Source organism: Apteryx mantelli, chromosome 12, assembly GCF_036417845.1.
Source record: "Apteryx mantelli isolate bAptMan1 chromosome 12, bAptMan1.hap1, whole genome shotgun sequence".
Lineage (NCBI taxonomy): Eukaryota > Metazoa > Chordata > Aves > Apterygiformes > Apterygidae > Apteryx > Apteryx mantelli.
Genome location: NC_089989.1, coordinates 9,310,658 through 9,331,651, shown reverse-complemented (window position 1 = coordinate 9,331,651; position 20,994 = coordinate 9,310,658). Strand labels below are relative to the sequence as shown.

At 38.7% G+C, this 20,994-nt stretch overlaps 1 protein-coding gene across 1 annotated transcript in view; it reads right to left on the bottom strand.

The window, feature by feature from the left end:
• Window positions 1–20,994, bottom strand: part of VGLL4 (vestigial like family member 4) — a 91,016-nt gene that overhangs the window by 50,701 nt on the left and 19,321 nt on the right. The gene's annotated exons all lie outside the window — the stretch shown is intronic.

Below are 20,994 nucleotides of genomic sequence, written 5' to 3'. Positions count from 1 at the left end.
ATGTATGTGCACAGGTACGGTATACTCATACGCACCCACCGCTGCATTGAAATCCTTGAGGAATACTAGTAGTTAAACAAGCTGGACTCTGGATTTTTAATGGCTGTTAAAGCTCCAGTTCAAATGACACAGAGGATGGAGATTTTTACAGCAGTTGTTCTCGTCTCAGGATGTGGTCTGCCCTTCTGCAGATCAAACCTTGATCTTAAAGATGCCAGCTGCTTACACAGATGTGTATGAACCATCGCAAAAAGGCAGAACCATCTGTATGCATGTAAGCCTGTGCTACCCTAATGGGCACCAGTCCGCACTTCCTGTGGCAGATCAACACATGAAGTCTGATTTGACAGGAAAAATGAAATAAATACTGGGAAAGTTTGGTCTAAGGCAAACAAAGAACTAATGGAGTCTTAATCTTCCCGCTGCCTCTGTCTGCCCTCTTTGGCTTGGAGCATAACTCTTCTCTACCTGATTGGGAGGGAGAATTTTAACGGTACACAGAATGCAGTTGGGGAAAAGAACCAAACTCCCATTTCCACCTTCAGAATTTCTTCTGTATCTTAGAGAAGGTATATAGATTTATAGAGGCAATTCATGGAGTGACACTTTGTCAAAGCATTTTGACAAGCACTACTTGAATGTTGTGGGTATTTCAGCGAGACTGGGTAACTTGGTTAAATGATATTAAATACAATACAACAGAGAACAAGCTAACTGAAAGGAATTTTGCATTACTGGAAAGACTAAGGTTAAACAGCCTTTTCTTGATTATTATTATGGAACAAAAAAGGCACTCTCTTAATTAGAAAGATTAATCTCTAGGACTTTAAACATGGTATAAAAACTTGTGGGTACTTAATGCTGAAGTAACAATACATCTTCTGGGTAATAGGAACTAATAAAAAGGTTGCAGTCATATTTTTGCCTCACAGGTTTTCTTACCACTAAAGCTGTAACCACTTATCTTCAGCCAAAGTAATGCATGGTATTTTCTAGAAAGAAGAATGTTCTTAATAAAGAAAGGAACATTATGATTTTCAAGCAGGGGGACTGGAAATTTGAAGTACCACATCATCTTGTGCATACTCAAATTCAAAGATATTCTATATTGATGCTTCAGATGTCCTCTTTCCTATCTTTTACTTACAGACAAACTTATCATTTAACAAAGACAAAGAAAAGTGTTAGCTAGTTCCTTAATTATATAAACTGACATAAAAAAAATGCATGTAACCTTAACAAAAGTTTCTTCTGCAAGAAATATAAGTTTCTTATGTAAAATATGCCAAAGCTTTGGGGAAAAATATTTATGACACGTATAGTTTTTAATAAATAGAACATCACTGAATTTATGTTAATAGAAAACATTTTATGGGCACTTGGGAAGGATAAGGAGAAATAAGTATTTAAGCTTCCCAGTTTAAAATACTTAAGTTTTTGTTAGAAGTGCAGGTGATGGAGGAGAAAAGAAAGCAATATCTAAACTTTTCAGAGCAGCAGTCTACAAGACAGCGTTTGCACATAACACACTAGCTCTACAAGGGCTTTATAGCTCAAAGCCCAATATTTCAAATTCCCTTCTATACCCTAAGATACAAGTTTCTTCAAGTTGATTGGAAAAGCACTGTTTGATATTCCCTGCAAACCACCGACTGCCCACTGTTGCTGTCCAGACACCAATAAAGAAGTTAAGATCACTGCTCTATAGGTTTTTAGACTGTGATGACCATTTTACTATGTGAATAGCTTTTGGCAGTACAAGCAAGCACTATGATTAACACTAGTCACATGTTACGTAATGACTTGGATGCTTCACATTAAATAATAAGCTGGTACCAAACATAGGGTGCTTTATGAATTCCTAAATTAAAATATAAATACTGAAAGTAAGAGAATGTCTAGTGAAAGAATAGGAAAGGAAAACTATTTATGTGAATATATCTCAATATATCTAAAACCAAAATTCATTCATATGGAAGCTTTCTTTGAAAGAAAAACTTAATGAAACTTTCAAAAGCTCAACAGGCTTAAACTGAGCACACGTTAACATGAAAAACTGCCATGCTAGCATGATATTAACATAGTGCCAGGTTTTACTTTCCTGTAATGTACTCTGGTTCTGAGAGCAAAGAATTCCCGACTCCCTGGTTAGTGATTCATCCAAAATTCATTCATATGGAAGCTTTCTTTGAAAGAAAAACTTAATGAAACTTTCAAAAGCTCAACAGGCTTAAACTGAGCACACGTTAACATGAAAAACTGCCATGCTAGCATGATATTAACATAGTGCCAGGTTTTACTTTCCTGTAATGTACTCTGGTTCTGAGAGCAAAGAATTCCCGACTCCCTGGTTAGTGATTCATCCAACATTTTGCCAGCTTGAGATACCTTCCATTGAACTGAAATCAATAATCAGCACATAGGCAGGCCATGTGTAATATATAGTGAAAAACAAGCTATTATCATCATCCCAGGAACTTTTCTTCTACACACCGATATTTGCAAATACACTTATCTGCTGTACTGTCTACGTTTCATATTAACTAGAGTACTTCTTATAACATTGCAAGCATTTTTCTTTTGTAAAACAGATAAACACCCGTATCTATATATAAATTGTTTAGTACAGGGAAACTTTTAACACAACAGCACCCCCTAGAGGTAACTGACCCCCCCAACACACACACACTCTCTCTCTCTCTCTCTCTCTCTCTCTCTCTCTCTCTCTCTCTGAATGTTTTCATGAAAGATTCTGCCCTGAAACATCTCCGCAGGCTTCATGTTTCTAAACAGCGGCTCTTACAAAGAATTCCTTAAGGCATCAAGCCCATAATACCAGGTTTGAGACTGAGTTTTTGTGATTTTTTACAGCATTTAAATGCGCAGTGAGCTGCTTTAGAACCCCCCTTTTCCAGCAAGCTATAACGGAGCACTTCTGCCCCCTCTCTGCTGCCCTCAGCCCTGCGCGGCCCCGCAGAGCCGCTCTGCCCCCCCGCGCGCCCCCTCCCTCCCTCCCTCCCTCGCCGCGGGCGGCGGCGCTGAAGGGCTCGAGCGAAGGGACCGGGGCCGCTGCACGGCCGGGCTGCGCTCGGGGCCGCGCCGCGCCGCGCCGGCCCCTTCCCTAGGGGGTGTGGTGCCTCCCGCCCGAGCACCGACACCTTAGAGCGAGGTGCGCGCTTCAGCCACCTAGGCACAACGCGAACCTCACCCTTCAGCGGCAGCACAGGGCAACTATTTCTAGAGCGACCAATTCTGCAACTGAGAGAAGAAAACTAACTCTTTACAGAGGGGAGACACGTTCTGACATAAAACATCAGGCAGCATTCCCCACTGTAATTCCGGTTTTGAATAGCCAAAACTACCTGGTACAGTTCCCGAGCTCAGACGGGCATGTATGACGTACCAAATATTAGCTGATACCGCATTACCCTCAAGGAAAGAGGCGGAGAAATAAAGCAAGAATACTTCAGCAACAGGTTGCGCCTTTTTCCTTCAACAATAAATAAATAAATAAATTTTAGTCAGCAGCTGCTAGGTGGCGATGTGCCTGAAGGAAAAATGCCGCTTTTCCTTTTCTGCACAGTCAACTGTAAAATTGTTGCACTTAACCACCTAAATTTTTTATTCCGGTTAAAATACATTTCACAGAAAAAAAGCAAAGATTCTCATCTAAGCAAAATGGGGCTTTTGTTTTTAAACAAACTCAGATCTGATAAGAAAGCATAATTAAAAATATGTTACAAATGGGAAACTCAGAGATAAATTACTGCATGATCAGGAAAGCGATGTTTAAAGTTTCTTGCAAGCAGCTGTCTCAACAGCCATGCCTCCAAGACCCACATAAACAAACGTAATACAAGAGTAAACCCTTTGCTCAGGGACCCGGATACTACAACACATACCTTTTTGGTTTTTTTTCCCCTTCTCCCAAAGCACAGGGGAATGACCACGACAGCCATGAACAGCTCTTATCAAAATACACATCCTTACAGATCACGTAAGTTTTCTACCTAAAGGTACATAGCAAATAGACATTAATCACATCAAACTAACTTATCCCTTTTACAACCTTTAAAGAAAAAAGCCCCAGTGGGCAGAACATCTCTGCCAAGGCTAATGCACACGTTCTTATTTCACCTGTACTTTATTAGCTAAAGATTTCAACAATATGGCAAATGTTACAGAACACAAAAAATGGTGATGCTATTATCAGTGGAGGTCCTCAAGGCTGAAATATTAGGCTTGTGCCTGAGAATTTTACCAATGATACTAAGTCACAGCAAAAAAATTTCAACAGCATTTACATTCTCTTTCATTCTTTTCATTTCCTCTTACACAATCTTGCTATAAATAAATAAATAAATACAGTATTAGAATAGCAATATCTACTAAGGAAGTATTTTGTGAATGTGCACATCTCCCTCACCACATTAATATTCATGAACTGTCAGATAACTGAAGTTCAGAAGCTCCCTATTCCCTGAAGGACCAAGCCAGCAGGAACCTTGGTTTCAGTCCCCTACTACCATTGCTTGCAGGGACACTGAAAAGACAGAATACCACCCCCATGAATATCTAGAGTTGCAAGCCCTACCAGCACTCAGGAATGGATGTTAATGGATTGTCTTGACTGGGACTTGGATTTTGTTTTTGTTTGTGAAGACACATACATAGAGATTAAAAAAAAAAAGTCTATATGTATATCAACATAAATGTAATAAAATATTTCAGAACACTTCTTTGTAAATATTTATCAATTTAGAATCAGCCATTTCATATCAGATCAACAAAGCAACATTTAACAACTCAAAACCCTTTTTGTTAATTAAAGCTTGCCCTCATTAGCAGCAACTCATTCCCACTTATTTCCAAGAATTTAGTTTTCCCTCCATCATCTCCAGAAAGCTATTTGTTTCCAACTCCAAACTAAATTCACCCTGCTACTGTACACCAGGGACCACAAATCCACTTCTGCATAAGTGGAGAAAGGGTCAGAGGACAGAAGAGGCAGGGACAAACTCCTACTGCTAGATTGTAGCTGCCACTGCAGAGCATGGACGACTCTTCATAGCAACTGCCATCATTTCTTTTTTCCTCTCTCTCTTGCCCCCCCCCTTTTTTTTTTTTTTAAGCAATAGCAGTGTCCAGCCCTCTGGGTCAAACTTGGAGGTAGGTACAGAAGGTAATACAGGAGGCCCTGGCAATAAACCACTGCTCCAGCGGGTACCTCTTGTCTCCAGGAAGAGGAGCAGGCCATTTAGGAAGCAACCCACTTTGCTTCTATCAGTTGGATCACGGTGACCCAGGACATGAGCTATGTCTGTGATGATCTTCTCTTCTCTTACTCTGGCACAAGAGTTGTTACTTCTGGTAGTTTCAAGGCTTAAATCCTTTTTTTGGGTTGTTTTTTCTGGTTTTAAGGTTTTAAATGAATGGTGAGCAAAGGCATGCAGCCTACATGGTTTGCTGTTTCACAGTTGTGAGAGACTGCAGGCAGCTGCAGTCACCGAACCAGGTGATCACTTCCAAGCTCTCAGAGGTGAAATGCAATGGAGAAAAGTATTCAGTAGCACCTGATTTATCTTGCCTTCATTCTTAGACTACTCGCTCAAACTCAACACCAGACAATGAAAATCAGGTTTACCAAGAATATTTTTAATTTCTCAGTAATACTTTACATTTCACAATTTGTTCATGTTTTTCTCTTTTTAGTCTGTTAAATTGTGTAAAAAACACTTTTAAAATCAGCTAAAATGAGCAATAAATAAACCTAGTTTATTGAGGTCAAAAAAATTGTTATTTGCTAATTAAAATCTTGATAATCTTTCCTGTTACTTGCATAGTAATTTAAATTTCTAAAGGATTGATAACAATCAGAAGCACAATTTATCTTGAACTACAAAGAGTCTCAAACACAGAATCTCAGAGCTTCCAGATGCAAACAGTGAAGTGTTAACTCTGGCATGACCTAATATTTTTTCAAACAGAGCAAAGAAAATACTTTATTTTTCCAAAAGTGGTAAATCTACCAAAGTTAAAACACAATGCAAAGAAAAAAAAAAACCTGAAAACGGTTCATTTAAAAAAAAAAAAAAAGCCAACCTTAAGTCAGTTTGATGTGAACAACTCAGGCATGTAAAACGCTTTTTTACTTAAAAAAGTTAGGAGCCAGACCATGTTTAGAGGCTAGATTTCAAAATTACTATGTGTATCCCTAATCTTAGAGAAGAAGCAAATCCAGTTTCAAAACCCCACTAATTATAGGGTATAGAAACAAAGAAAAGGGCTCTAAGATTGCTAAAGTCTTTGAAAAGATTTCCTCTTTATTGCTAGCTTGGTGAGACATAAGATGCTCACAGGACCTAATTCAACATAGACGTAAACGTATGTAAATCTACTTAAGTTGAGCTTGCTTTCACAAAGACTGAAAATATTACAGGCAACATAGGTACAACCTTATAAATGAGTTGAAAATATGAATTCCAACGCTATCTTGCTAAGAGCAATGAAGTACAATCAATTACACCTTTTGTTACTAATTAACTCTAGCTTTTAAACATTAAAGTAATTATTTATCCTAGACATTCAGATGAAAATCTCAACAACAACCTATTACAGAATCCAATTATATAACTTGAAACTCACTCATTTGTCGTAAAAATTAATATTGAAATTTCATTCCAGTTTTAAGGGTATCCTTTAACAACAGAGGGTCTTGTTCTCTACTATTAAAATAGTATTTTATCCCCCCAAAATTATTACCCCCCTACAAAAATTAAACACACATTGACTTATTCCAAATTCTAGTGTTCACAAAAACCATGGCCACACGGGGAACAGTGGCTTTGCTCTAGATGCTGATGATATGTTGTCTTCTGGATCAAACAGAAGAAAATAAGAAACAAGAAATACCACATACATTTATCAAAAGGTTGCACTTAGATTATTTAAAGTAGAAAGAATATGTTTTGATTGTATATATGATGTATACACACAGTTCATACATGCGCACATGTGCAGATGTACTGCATATCACACTGGCGTAGAATAGTGAATTTTAGTCATTCCATGAGCTATGACAGAGAAAGTCCTAGCTGACGAGTACAACTTCATTGATCTCAGAGGGAAAGAAATAAAAACCCCAACAATTTCCAAAAGTGGTCAGCCCTCCCTGTTCCAAAATATAAATATCAACTTCAGAGTTCATAGATGCTTTCAAGTACTGACAGTGAGCGATATGCTATCACTACGAAGCTGAAACCCTCCTTTTTCTAACAGATCAAAGTTACCATTTCCAGTGCTGCAGGTACACAAGACATTCTCACTTCCAGAAAGGGCATTTTCAACCCCAAAATCCAATGTAGAGACTGCTGGAAATTGTCTATCAAAACTTTTTTTCCCCTAGTGGAAAAAGAGATTGTTTTTCTTATTGTGTTTTGCTCCTCCAAAAAATGAAAACAAAGAGTTTTAAATAAAAGTTTTTACATTTTATATTAAGCAAAAAAACTGTATTATTAATTTTCAGCATTCTGACAAAACAACAAAGCATTGGGAATTATATCTGCACACATCTCACATCTCTTTTACCCCCTGTGCAGCGGGCACTAGCCTTTTCTTATGGCACATGGTGGTCAGAGTGCTCCTGACTATTATCATTTTTAATAGCAGAGACCATGGTACAGGATGTAAAGTTCAATAGCAGCACAGGGCTTCCAAACGACAACCAAAAAAAATAAGACCTAACTAATAAATGTTATTTTCTGATTTACCAGTAAGAAGTCAAAATTTCCCTTTGATGAATCCTACTCACACCAAAGATTTTACCAATGCGGCGTGATATTAGAGACAAATGCTGCAGTAATTTGAGAGTGAACACTACCGGAGTTCAAAGCTCTATCAGGTTTTACCTCTTACTTGTTTTTAATCTGGTACTCCAAGAAAACATGCATTATACAACCATACTGCCTGTCACCCTGCTTACCCCAAACTTCAAAATGGTGAGCATGTTTCCATAGTATTTCAAAGACAGTTCTCAAAGATAACTGCACTCTTGTGCTTTCTGTGAAAACAGATGGCAGGGAGAGAAGACTGACCACAATTAAAGTCACCACTGATGGAGAAGCAGGAAGAGCTCGACTGCTGGCCATTTGGTTTGGAGGCAGCTGCCTGGCTAACTCCACTGCTACAGCTGGAGGGCCAGCAGTAGCAGGCAGGCTAGCTCCAGTACTGAGGGGAAAACAGAGGTAGAGAGGAAAGGATTAGAACTACCAAAGTCTTCAACACCAAAAAAGGACTCGGGTGTGCTGACATGTGCAAACCAGGTCACTTTCTGCAGGACTGAAGGTCCTGGTCTGGGTTTTCCTGTCACTAGACCAAGGTGCCACTGGTAGATGCTAAGATGTAAATGATACTCTGGCAATTCCAGCCCCTTTCATACAAGGGCTTTGACACCCTAGAAGCCCTCCTCCCCCCTTTCACTACCAGATTCTTGCATTTCAGTGAGCTTAGTTCTTACTCCTTCCCCCAAGCTCATCTCCACTACACTTCCACTCCCTGAAATTCAGTCCTTCCCAAACAAGACAAACATTCCCAAGTGTCCCCAGAATCTCCTCAACCTTTCACAGAGTGTTTCCCATTGTAATATCCCTTCTCTCTTATCTCAAAGCTACTCTCTTTCCTTCTATACAGGAACACCCTCACTCCTCAAGACACGTTCTCCTACTGCCCCAAATTCCATCCCCTACTTTGCTCCTTCACCCTATCTTACCAAGCACCCCAGAGCCTCCTATCCTCTCTCACAGTGCAACCTTCCAGCCCTTCCTAATCAAAGTGTAACACTCAGTAATCCAAGCCCTAAAATTCAGAGCCGCTGTAGCAGCTACAGCTGCTACACTTCTCTAGTTCTACCTACCAGGGTGCCAGTGAGTGAAGGGCAATATACCAGTTCTGTAGCAACAGGACGGGCCAAAGCACACACAATACCAAAAGGTACACAGTCATGGGGCACCAATACCAAAAAATGAAATGGAAGATCCTCTTTTCAGTTATGTACTACTTCATCCATCTTCATCTCGGTCATTTGCCTCTTGACCTTTTACTCCCTTTCACTGAGGTCCTCTCAGCTATAGGACCTACAGGACCTCTCTCAGACCTTTGTTTAAACCTAATTTAGAACATAAGGGTCAAAAGCACTAGTTTCGTGGAAGTATTAACATCTAGAATTCATTATCCTACAAAAATATAATGGGAAGTTGCATAAATCTCATTTGCTTTTAAATTGTTGCCTAAGTCTATCTAGCTTAACATAATACAGGTCATCAGTCTGGGCTGATTACAGTTAAGATGTGCATACTTCGTACAAAGTATTCACTGCATAGCACTGAATCTCATCTGGTTGGAAAAGTTTGCAATACCTGAATGAATAATTTTTTTCCTTTTTATGCATATCATGCATATGAAAGATGATGCATTACTGAAACAAACCTTTTCAGAGATGCAGAATATGAAATATATTTTAGAATATTAAATATATATTTACACAGTGTCTTGTATGTGCAAGGGTCAGTGTGCCTTAAAAGGAAATAAATGTATAAGCAAAACCTCTTTTATCACTGTAACTAATGACTGACTTAACCACACATTTTCCATATATGACTTGTAAATCAGAAGACTACATACAAATGTAACATTCTGGAAGGCTGTGTTGATTAGGACTGGTTCCAGTAGTCCCCTTATCTTCCATGAAGCAATGAATATATTGTACAGAGACAACAGTATCCATCTTGAATGAAAATATTATCTTGCTGCTAATCATATTTATACAAAGAGAATACTCATCTATTTCAGGCCTGCACTCAAAAACTTAAGTAAAATAACCCTTAAAAAACAAGGAAGACAGTTACAATTTGCACCATTTTTTAGCAAAACGTGCATTTCCATAACAAACAAAGAAGATTCTGTTTTATTCTAATATCACAGCAACCCTAAATGAGGATTCTAACATCACTGATGCAGCTATACTGCAAACCTCATTAGCAAAATTTAACTAAGAATATAAATGTATTAATCAAGACCTAGGCAATGACCATACACTAATGTGGAACCGGAATTAAATTGTCCAGAGATCCACTGCACAGAATTTACTGCGTTCTGCCCTTTCACAGACATAGAAGTTGGCAGGACAGAAAATTGTACTTAACTCTTCAGTTTAGCCTTCCACCCACAATGTAAAATTATGGCTCACACTTACTGTATCAAATTCCGTTTTGGGACATGGTTAGAAATAAAAACAATCCAATACCATTGTGAAATAAGGCAGTAGAGAATTACTAAATTTTACAATGAGGCTTAAACTATTGCTAGACCATATTTCAGCAGAAACATCCTGGTAGTATGACACCATTCAATACAGCAAGCATACACAGCAAGAACGCAATTGCCAACTGATTTATTATACAAAATACTACTATTTGCCTACAGATACTTCCTAGAAAAACAAGACAACATACACTGTTATCAACCCTTAAGACTGCCAGCATTATAATACCCTAACCAGCTCAAAAAAGTCATTTAGTTAGCATTAAATAATAATTAGAAAGTGTTTTTTTTTTTTACATCTAGAAGAAGAACAGGACTCCTCCTGAAGTGAATCTTATGAGATAGGACAAAGTGATCCCACTGAAGTGGGATTACTGCAGTTTCCAGACAGATTACACTTTCAGTTGTTCACGAGTACATTTTTTGGAGGGAAATCGTAGAGCAAAAGCCTAATTACATAAGTGCTAATATTACCAGAAATTCTGGGCTTACTGCTTCCAAGAGTTAAGAGCACTTGAACTGTCACATGAAAGTGATAGCTCCGGCTGCAGCCTCGGCCATAAGGAGTCACATCACTGGTCTGAATCACTGATTCGCTGAAATGATGATCAATGAAAAAATAAATCAACATAACACACACCAACAAGCATTTAAACCACATACAGAAGTATAATGTTGTATCGTAAAATCAAGAGCTCTCAGCTACAGCCTTAATCTTGAGCATAACTAAGTTTATGTCAGTTTTGCTAATCTATCTAGAGGTGAGACTCCAGCGCGTGCGAGGAGCCCTACTGCAGTTACTCTGCCAACCAGGCAGCACTGAAACGCACATGCCCATACCAGAAGCAAGTCTGGCTCTGCCAGTATTCTCAGCTGTGTTATTTTTCCTTGGTTTTGTTTTAAAAGGAGGAAGTAGTAAAAAGGTTACAAAATATAATAAATAAAAAAGCCAAAAAGCCTGAGCTGGGATTTTTTTTTTTTTTTTTGCCATTTCCCTTACCTGTCTTAACAAGCTGTTCTCAGGACAAAGACTGTTATATATAACTTTTAACACAAAAAAACGTTTAAAGAGCACTACAGTGTTTGTAAAATCACTCAGAAGTTAAAATATGCCAGAATTCTGACTTTCTGGGTAACCTTGATTTGCCACACTGACGCAGCTGTACTGCAAAATAATCTTTGATTTCCTCACAGACTATTATATTCCCTCAGGACGTCACCTCACTGTGTGCAGAGACAGATTTACTGGCTCTGGTCCTGAAGCAGGATTGAACTGAATCATATCAAAGAGGTGTTGTAAAGATTTAATTAAATGTTTATGAAGCTCTGTGACAGCACAGTGATAAGCACCATAGAAAAACTCAAAAGGAATTAAATAATTCTGTCTGTAGAGCTCTGTTTGAATAGTGAGCAGGAGAAAAAAAGTTTAGGCCCCACACTAGGCAATGAGGAAAAAATCAAATCAAATCAGAGTTCCTTCAGAAGGCACTACCCATCTCACCAAATAAGACTAAAGCCTTGTGTGAAAAGCAGCTTGATGGTAAGATAAGGAGTGCTCTGTAACCTGCATCTGCCACATAGAAGCTGAATTTAATTGCCATCTTCAAAGTTTCTTTTCAACACAGTTTTTGAGCAACTATAATATTGAATTTTTCTAAAAGGGAAATTAAATGCTCTCCACTGCTCCGCTGTACGAATACCCATGTGGATTAACAGGGAGGCTGAAACGTTTATATCCGCACCACATGGGCGGAACGCTTACCAGCCCCTTCTGTCTTGTCCCCTTTTCAGCTGGTCATGCTCCCCTCTGCTTCTCCTGCCTGGCCTCCGTTTCCCATCTCGCTCTCCTGCAGCTAGTGCTGTTATCCACATCTTGGACCCCCATGGGCATTTCCAATACCCTTTTACTAGTACCTACTCGTCCTAAACTCTTGCCCAACCAGTCCCAAATCCCATATTCTCTTGCCAACATGCACTGCAGCTCTGCAAACTGCGCCCCCCCCCCCGGCCCCCCGGCCGCAGGGTGCCCTCCTGCCTGCGAGGCTGGGGCTGGCCGCATCCCAGCCACGCTCCCCCCAGCGCCCAGCACCGCCGGGCGGCCGACACCTCCGCTCGCCACAGGAGCCGGAGCCGGTGTATGTTTGGCGTAGGCAGACACGTTCCAAGAGCTAGGTGCTGGCACCTTCAAGCTTCTTGTTAGCTTATTTTAAACCAATTTTTGTGTGGATAGTAGAAAGCACACCGGTGAGACAAAGGTCAGGCTTCAAACCCCTCCTCCAGAAAAGCAGCTCATCAGAACTGTCTTCTGAACACGGACAAAATAACGCACTATGTCCTATCCTACCCCTGTTTTTGGAAATAGCTGACTCATCTTGAATGCAATTTAAGGAAAATTAAAAACAAAACAACAAACAAACAAAACCAATCTTAGCCAGACTTTTAGCATGGAAAAACCACACCTTAGTCAGTTAAAGTCCATTAAATATACTAGTAATTGAGATTAGGATTATATGAAGCATCTAGTCACTTAAAAAAAAAACAGTGCTATCTATTCTATGTATATATACACACACGTATCTATATACATATATGTATATGTGTCTAGAATTATTTCTAAAGAAAGCAGGTTCATTTTTATTTATATCATTATCACTATAAATTATTAAAACAGAATTGATGTGAAATACATTTCCCCATGTAAGCTATTGACTTAATTTAAACAAAATCCAAAACACATCAGCATACAGCTTAGCTAAAGAAACTTAATGATCTATTCTTTTTAAATGCTTTATTTTATCTATCTCAGATTTTGTTCATGTAGATATGCTATTAAATCATTCCTAATCATATCAAGTTCTCAAAAATATTTTAAAATATACTTTGGACAATGCTACTCTGTGGTGCAAGAACAACAAATTATGTTAAAACTGTTTAAAACAAGAAAAAAGTCAAATTATTGCTTTTTTCCTTTTTTAAGATATCTAAATCTCCATAAATCAAATCTTCAGTCATGCAATGTTAAGTTCCTGTATCAAAGAAAGCAAAGCAAATATCGCCACCCAAATTAATCATACTGACTATAGCGGAAAAGGATTAATGAAACAATTCACTGCACCTCCTATAAGTCAGAGTGTATATATCACACCAAGTAATAAAACCTTGTGATATCTGTGCATGTGTATTGTAGCCTACAAAGTACAATGACAACTTTTTGCAATTAAAACAGAAATGCAACAAAACCAGCAAACACAGCCTCCATTCCCCAACATTTTATCTCCTTGAATCCTTCCAGCTCTAGTCATTTTGGTTGTGAATTTAAACATCTAAATGGTGAAGCTGTATCTATAGGGGAAAAAAGCAAACTAAAAAAAAAAAGAGCAATCTCTATACAAAGACAAACTCTGTTCCAGTTTTCCTCTCTGCTCAGCTGCGCAACCAGCCCCAGCTTCAACTCCCAACACGTTTCCCTCGGCCGTCGGGTGCTCTGCCAGGAGGCACTGACAGCGCGCACTTACCAAGCAGCCCCCAGGGCAGGGCGAGACTCCTCTACAGCTGGAGAGAGCAGCTCAAACCCTTCTCCTCCACAGTGATATCACACACTCTTGTCCACACTTGCAGACACATGAAATGCAAATCACGAGATATGTGGATGAATAGTTAACAATTTAAACCCATAGCACTTGAACTGAAGTAGAATAGAGCCCAGAACACAAATGATTTCCAGCTATTTCATATATTTCTTAAGTGAAATTAAGTATAGCAAAGATATGATGGTGCTTGAATCAATAGAACAAACTCCTGATGTGCCTGGAACAGTATTTAAGTTTCATATTTCTAACCATGATAAGAGACTGTGTAAAGTAAATGAAATAAGGAAACTCCACTACTGGAAAACTAGAACCTAGCAGTGACCTTGCACCCTTTTTTTTTCCCCCCCATGTTCTTTGTGTTGCAACTACACAAATGTTACAAAGTTTTGCAATACTTAATACTTTTTCTTAAAGCCCCATTTCTCCCAGGGCCATCTGAAGAAATTACACATAATTTTTTTTTTTTAGGCTTTTAATTCTAATGGATAAACAAAGAATCTTGTAAATTATGCCTCAAAGTGAATCCTAAAGCTCAAAACTAAACGTAGTAAAAACTTTTTTTTTTTTTTAGTTGAGCCATTTTGAAGGCCAATCTTTGCTAAAACGTTTGGATTTGGCAGAGCAAAAAACTTTTGGATGGATAATACTCTTAAAATACATTTTTTCCCTATGTGTCCACCTCATCAAATGCATTCAATCAGGTAGATATCATCCTCTCTCTCATGACAGATTCACTATCTTAAGCTTTCTCTTAAGTCAGATATTTAGGCACCTCATAACACAAAATTGAAGAAATATTTATACTGGAGGTCCTGAGAGGGCATTTTTCAGTTGCTTTCAACAAAGAGAAGAAAGAATGCTACTAAACTGAAGCCCTGTGAACTGTATTTTTATTAAATATAAGTCTATTTAAAAAAGATCAATTTTCTAACATTTTCTAATACTGACAGCATATAAGAGATACTATGTTCATAGCAACTTCTATTTCCAAGGAACCTTGCAAACATGAATATACTCAGTTTCTTCCTGAGGCAAGTCTCACACCTATATGGCAGCTGGAGAAATCCAGGCAGGAAGCTGAGACGTACCTGAAGGCACCGAAGCTAGTCAGCTCCTGACTCTTGCACTGGGCCAAAGACCACACCTTCTTACTTTCATCCAGTCTAGTAATTAAAAATCAAAGAATTCTGGGCTTGTGCATTCTTTTCAGGCAGAACCTGTCCGACCTGCTAATTTACTGACGATGAATTTAAAAGTCACAAGATTGCCAGCCGGTGGAGAACCTTTATTACAAGAATCCTGGCACTACGGGTTTTTTGCAGAATACCTACCTCTTTTTCCTTATTCCAAATTGTATTCATTCTGCATACTAACCTCTGCAAAATGTTTAGTTTTGGTTGATGTGGGATATAAATTGTGTGACATAAATCTTGTTCTAGACAGGGAATGCTTTCTCTAAACACCGATTACAGGAAGACAAAGAAACAAATTCAATCATCAGGAAACAAACAAATATGGACTGTATTTCCCTTTTTCAGGTCAAGGCAGAATGAAATGTCTAAAAAGAAACTGCAAAACAGTAAGACTTCCCAGAAAGACTACTGGTGGAGTTAGATTTCTTCCAAGGACCATGAGTGAAAAGATTTGATTGTCTCACAGTAAGTGCAGCCTTCATTTACCCTCTCTGCAAAATCAACTAGTTTCACAGAAGCGAGTGAAGGCAGCTAACTCTTGCCAGCAAGTCCAGATTTCCAAGCCTAGCATTGCATCAAGTAAATGTTGCTGTGGACGACCCTTGGGTAGGTGGAAAATTGCACAACTTTTGACACTCTTGGACTCCTCTTGTGGATCTTTACACATCTGGGTGGGCAAAATCCGGTCCTTAACTTTAACTAGAAAAATCATAGTGGGACTTCAGTCACAGAAGGACTTCTTTTCACAGTTTCTGTAAGTATAAATTGGGATATGTTTGACTCCATCAAGATCAAATACAAGCAAGCTAGTTAATGAGGACTCCATATCCACATATATTAATCAGAATTTCATAATACTGTTCATGAGAATAAGCATTTGCAAGACTGTGGTCGTCATAAAAAGTCTGCAGTAGAGATGATCCCGAGATCAAAGTTCACACTGCAGGCTTGCCATAAGCCTGGTGCAGCTAGGCAGGGAAGCACAGCGGCAGCGTTCCATCACGCAGTCACCCCCGAACAGCGATCCACGCAAACACTGCCGCCCTGGGGAGGGGGCCTGCATGGGGGGCCACAACTCTATAAACAGGGTGCTGAAACTATGCCTGTAAATTTTCTTAAATGAATAATCCTTCCCAACTCAAAAGCCCATAGATGCTTTGTATTTTTTCAGACTGCAGCAGATATGCCAAAAGTAACTTAATAAGTGTCATTAATAGTATAAAATAATAGACCAACTGAGCTGGTCTGTATAAAATAAGAGACTAACACATTTTTCCCTGTCAAAACTGATGTCTAAATTTGTATTTCTTTTAAACTCTATGCCACCAAGAAAATCCATTTCATAGGAGCTGTCTACCTTCTTTACAACCCTCCATTTTTCTTTGAAAGGAAACACGTATCTCTGGAGCATGAATTTTCAAAGTTTAGTACAATTTTCATAAACTAGTAATTATACTCTACTTGTACTGCAGTCATTATCCTCAGACCATTCTTATTTATTGACAGGCAATAATAGCTTTCTTTTTATACACGACTTTTTTCCACAGTTTGCCACATACTCAACAAATACTGAAAACTCAAAGCTCTTACAGCTTCAGAAGAGTTTGTGAACTGTCTACACTAATGAAAAAAACCCCTCTCTTCAGGTAGACTAACAAGAGATAACTATCACGTTACAAAATAATATTTGAACTACACAGAATGCCTGTATTAGCAGATGAGTTGTCCTAATTCAGGCTCATTCTATACTCCAACACATCAACCAACTCAAATTAAAACCTACTTGATCAAGGTTTTCCTTGCTTGCTTGGAGATGGAATTGTTGTCGGGAGTGTCGGTGCCATGAAGACAATCCCAAAGAAACCAATTAGCCCCACCAGCAGCACAGCAGTTAACATCTGACAGTCCCCAGATAGCGTTCTTGATATTTAATCTGGAGTTATGATATACCAGATAATTGTGATGTTTTGAGGAAAACAAAAAGGCTATCAACAAAAACCAACGTGACACAATTCAGTGAAATGTGTTTCATAACATACATTCAAAATAAGTTCTGAATCTTTGGATGTCAGTGCACAAACTTGTGCAATATTGTTTACCATAAACTCAGCAAGACAGTGATGCCTGATAAACAGCTCTAATTGCAGAATGGCAGTAGATGACAGTGAGGCTTCCCAACAGAAATAAGCACATACAAAATGTAATACAAACATTAAGTTCTTGTCTTCACACACTCACATGTACACCCCCCTACTATTCCAATTAAAATGTTTATTTTTAATCTGATTTAGTTGCACTGGTGCAAACTCTAGGAGGACATGAACCAATAAAAAATGGTTATATATTGATGTAGCTTGTGTTATACAAGTGAATGGTGATCTGATACTATTTTGTCCTTAGAAGGGTCTGCATCAGTTCCACTAAGTTGTTTCTTCACCTTAGTTTTCAAATAAAGTTGATATAACTTCTGAATATAACCTAAAACTGAGAACAAGCAGAGGGGGTATGACACCAACACCTGACTGTTTAAATAAACAAACTCTGATTCCTTGGCCATTGTGGAGAATCCTGCCTTGCAGGACTCAAAGCGCATGGTGGAAAGGAATCGGGAAAAGTAACAAGCTCAGCAAAAGTGCCATTTTGGTCTCAGAGACCAAGTTGCATCCAGCTACCCAGTAACATCTCTGGAAGTTAGCAGGAGGCAAGCATCTCTGACCCACATGGGGGAAAGAGTCTAACCCACCCCTGTGCAAGTGATTCTTGTGCCAGCTGAAAATCAGGGGCGTCGGGAGGCACGAGCCGCTATTCCACTGAGGTGGGATCCAGCAAATCAGCCGGCCCTCCCCTGCAGACACCCCCAGCGCCGAGCAGGAACCGGAGCCCCAACGGGGAAGCACCCTGCTCAGCACTGCTTACGTCAGAAATGCACAGCACATACACAGCACACAGTATCATCCATAACCTCTTTAGCAAAGGAGGTTTTTTTTTAAATGCTGAAATACTTTTTAATGAAGAAACACACTGATCTACCAAGCAAACAGTGACTAACACTCATTTGAAGTTTAGCCTCTATCCCTTGGCCACTCAGACAATTCTTGTTAAAAGCGTGATTATACTTTAGTTAATTTTTTCTACATGGTCAGGAACTAAGTTAGGAATGAGACTCAACATGCTACTTATTTGTGCATTACATGCACAGTATAAGATGTCTTCAAGAAAACTGTGATGATTATTAAATACAATGATCCATCAGATCAAAACTATCTGTGGACTGACAATCTATAAAGCAAGGAAACCACAGTCTATGAATCTCAGAAATCCAGAGGAAACCAGAACAGTTACAACAGTTACCACTTTGCATCGTGCTAATTTCCTTCCTCACGTCTGTCTAACGTTGCACCAGTAAAGTTAGAGACTTTCGCCATTGATTTAAATGGGAACAGATTCAGAGCCTACTTTGCAATATAGTGACAAAACCAAAACCCACAGCCTGAAAAAATATCCTTATCAGCTAAGCTGACTGTTACAGGCTTTAACAAATAAGAGATCCTTGAAGAGTTGGGCAGTGGTTGTCAATTACTTTTAGGTTTTTGTCACAACCTCCAGCTAAACTCCCAGCAAGAACTCCCTATGCTTTTCCAGTTTTCTTCTTCAACATTTACTTCAGAATGACCTGGGTATTTTGGCTTATAAAAATATTTATATGCCTAAACTCTTATGAACTCCAGGCTGCAGCAGCCCCTCCAAAATTTTCACCACTATGGAGAGACTGTGCTAGCTGTGCTAAGAGTGTGCTAACACAGGGCAGCCCATCATATTATTCCTTCAGCCCCATTTTACATTTCTCACCACGTCTTTCACTCCCTGCTAGCAATATACCTTTAAAAGAGCAAACATCAATTGTGGTGAGGTATCTTTCGTTAAAGCTGATGGTACAAACCTTTCACTTCCACTGTTTTAGCAATAGTGTTGAACTGAAAGATAGCATCTTTAAATTGTTTCTATTTTAAAAGAGCCAAAAGAAACTGAAATAAAACAAAAAAGACAGACTGCAACATTATTAATTATTGGCTACAACATCTAGTATTTTAAATGTATCAATACATTAATCCAACTAATTTCAGTATATTTTCTTGAAATTAAAATAATTTCAGTTACTTAACAATTAAGTGGATTTCCTCCCAGCCATACAAATACAAAAAACACAAGGACTCCAATTCACACCGAACATTTTATCAAATAGTTTACCCTAGCACCATGAAACTTAATGCCAACAATAACTTGTACACTCATTTTCAACCTGCAGTCTACTACCCTTACGCACAGAACAAAGAACAAAAGTATAACCGCAAAACACTGCCTCCACAATAGCAGATAAAAAGCAAATTAGAAGAGCACAGTGAATGCAGAGGACTAATTCTGAAAAAGGACCTTATATGCTTATCACAGATACCAGAATTTATATTCATGTTCTGCAGGGCATAAAACAGTTGCTGCAGGGATTAAGAATGAATGCAGTTCTCTCACACATGTACACCTCATGTGAAGTATTATGCAAAAATTACCAAAATGCGTGCAACCTTTAACATGGGGCTGCCTTCTGCAGCTGCCAGGACGTAGGGCTATCGGCGGCTTAGCTGCTGTCCAGCTTGGGATCCGAAGATATCATTTTGGTGATTATATACATATGCTACTACACGTGTCCCCAGTCCCCCTCACGATTAAGGCTGCTATAAGCCATTTAATCAATGTTCACTCATTTTTCAGTATTCGCACTAATTCTAATTTAAAAATAGCTGGCAGTGGCCCCTACATAAGGGGACTCGACCATCGTTTTCTTCACAGCCTCAGTCTGAATGTTCATGCATATTTGAGTATCACACTTTTACACAGACAAATATGAACCATCTAGAAGCTGTTATTGGGTCATTATAAATAACAAGCCCTTTTGTTCTGTTTCATCTTTTTTTTTTTTAAATAAATACAGGTGTGTAACTGTTTCCCACTACGTGTTTGTTTTTAAGCATTTTGCATTCCAAAATTCTACTTTCAGTAACATTAGCATAAATCCAGAATACATATATCAAAACTAATTAAATTCCAAACTATCTGGCAAGAACAAACTTTAGACACAACTAAACCAAGAGACAAAAAAAAGAAAAACCCAAAGAAATCATCATAAAATGGAGATAAACATACACCCTTCTGAAACGTCTACAATTGCCACCTCCTTTCATAAAATAATGGTTAGGAAAATTGTAAGAAAAGGTCTGCAGAAAAAATGGTAAACTTTTTTGAAATCTTATCAGTACCTTTGGAAAATACGACCTCACATAAGATGCTATTCCTACATGTAAAATTATTACAAAGAGGTTAAATCTCTTCTAGAACAGGAAGGGATGAAAAGAGAACTGACAGGCGAGCGAACTGTCGTGGAACCAAAGCAGCCGGGGAGCAGCTCAGCCGCCGAGTTAGCCCCACCAGCCCCATACACAGTTCCCAATGCTCCAAGCTAACACTAGTTGCTAGATAGTAGGAAATCATTAGTATTAGCTGGACTTGTTAAAAGTCATATGGATAATTCGGGGAGAGGGCTGGGGAAAACTGATCTTAATCAAAAGATAGGCTATTTGTTTTCCCAATCTAAAATAAAATTTGATACTTCACAATGTTCACTGTAAAAAAGAACAGTAGCCAAAAAGTCTAGCTAGGAAAAATCTATACTGGAAACACAAAAGAGTAAAGGCAGCCAAGTAAGAATGAAATTATTATTTCAGCATAGCACTGTACTTGTCATGTGGATGCACCATCTTGCTAGGATCTTTTACTATGGAGAACGGATAATTTACTGCACGGATTTCATCTCTGAGTAATTTTGGTTTCTCTAGCTATAA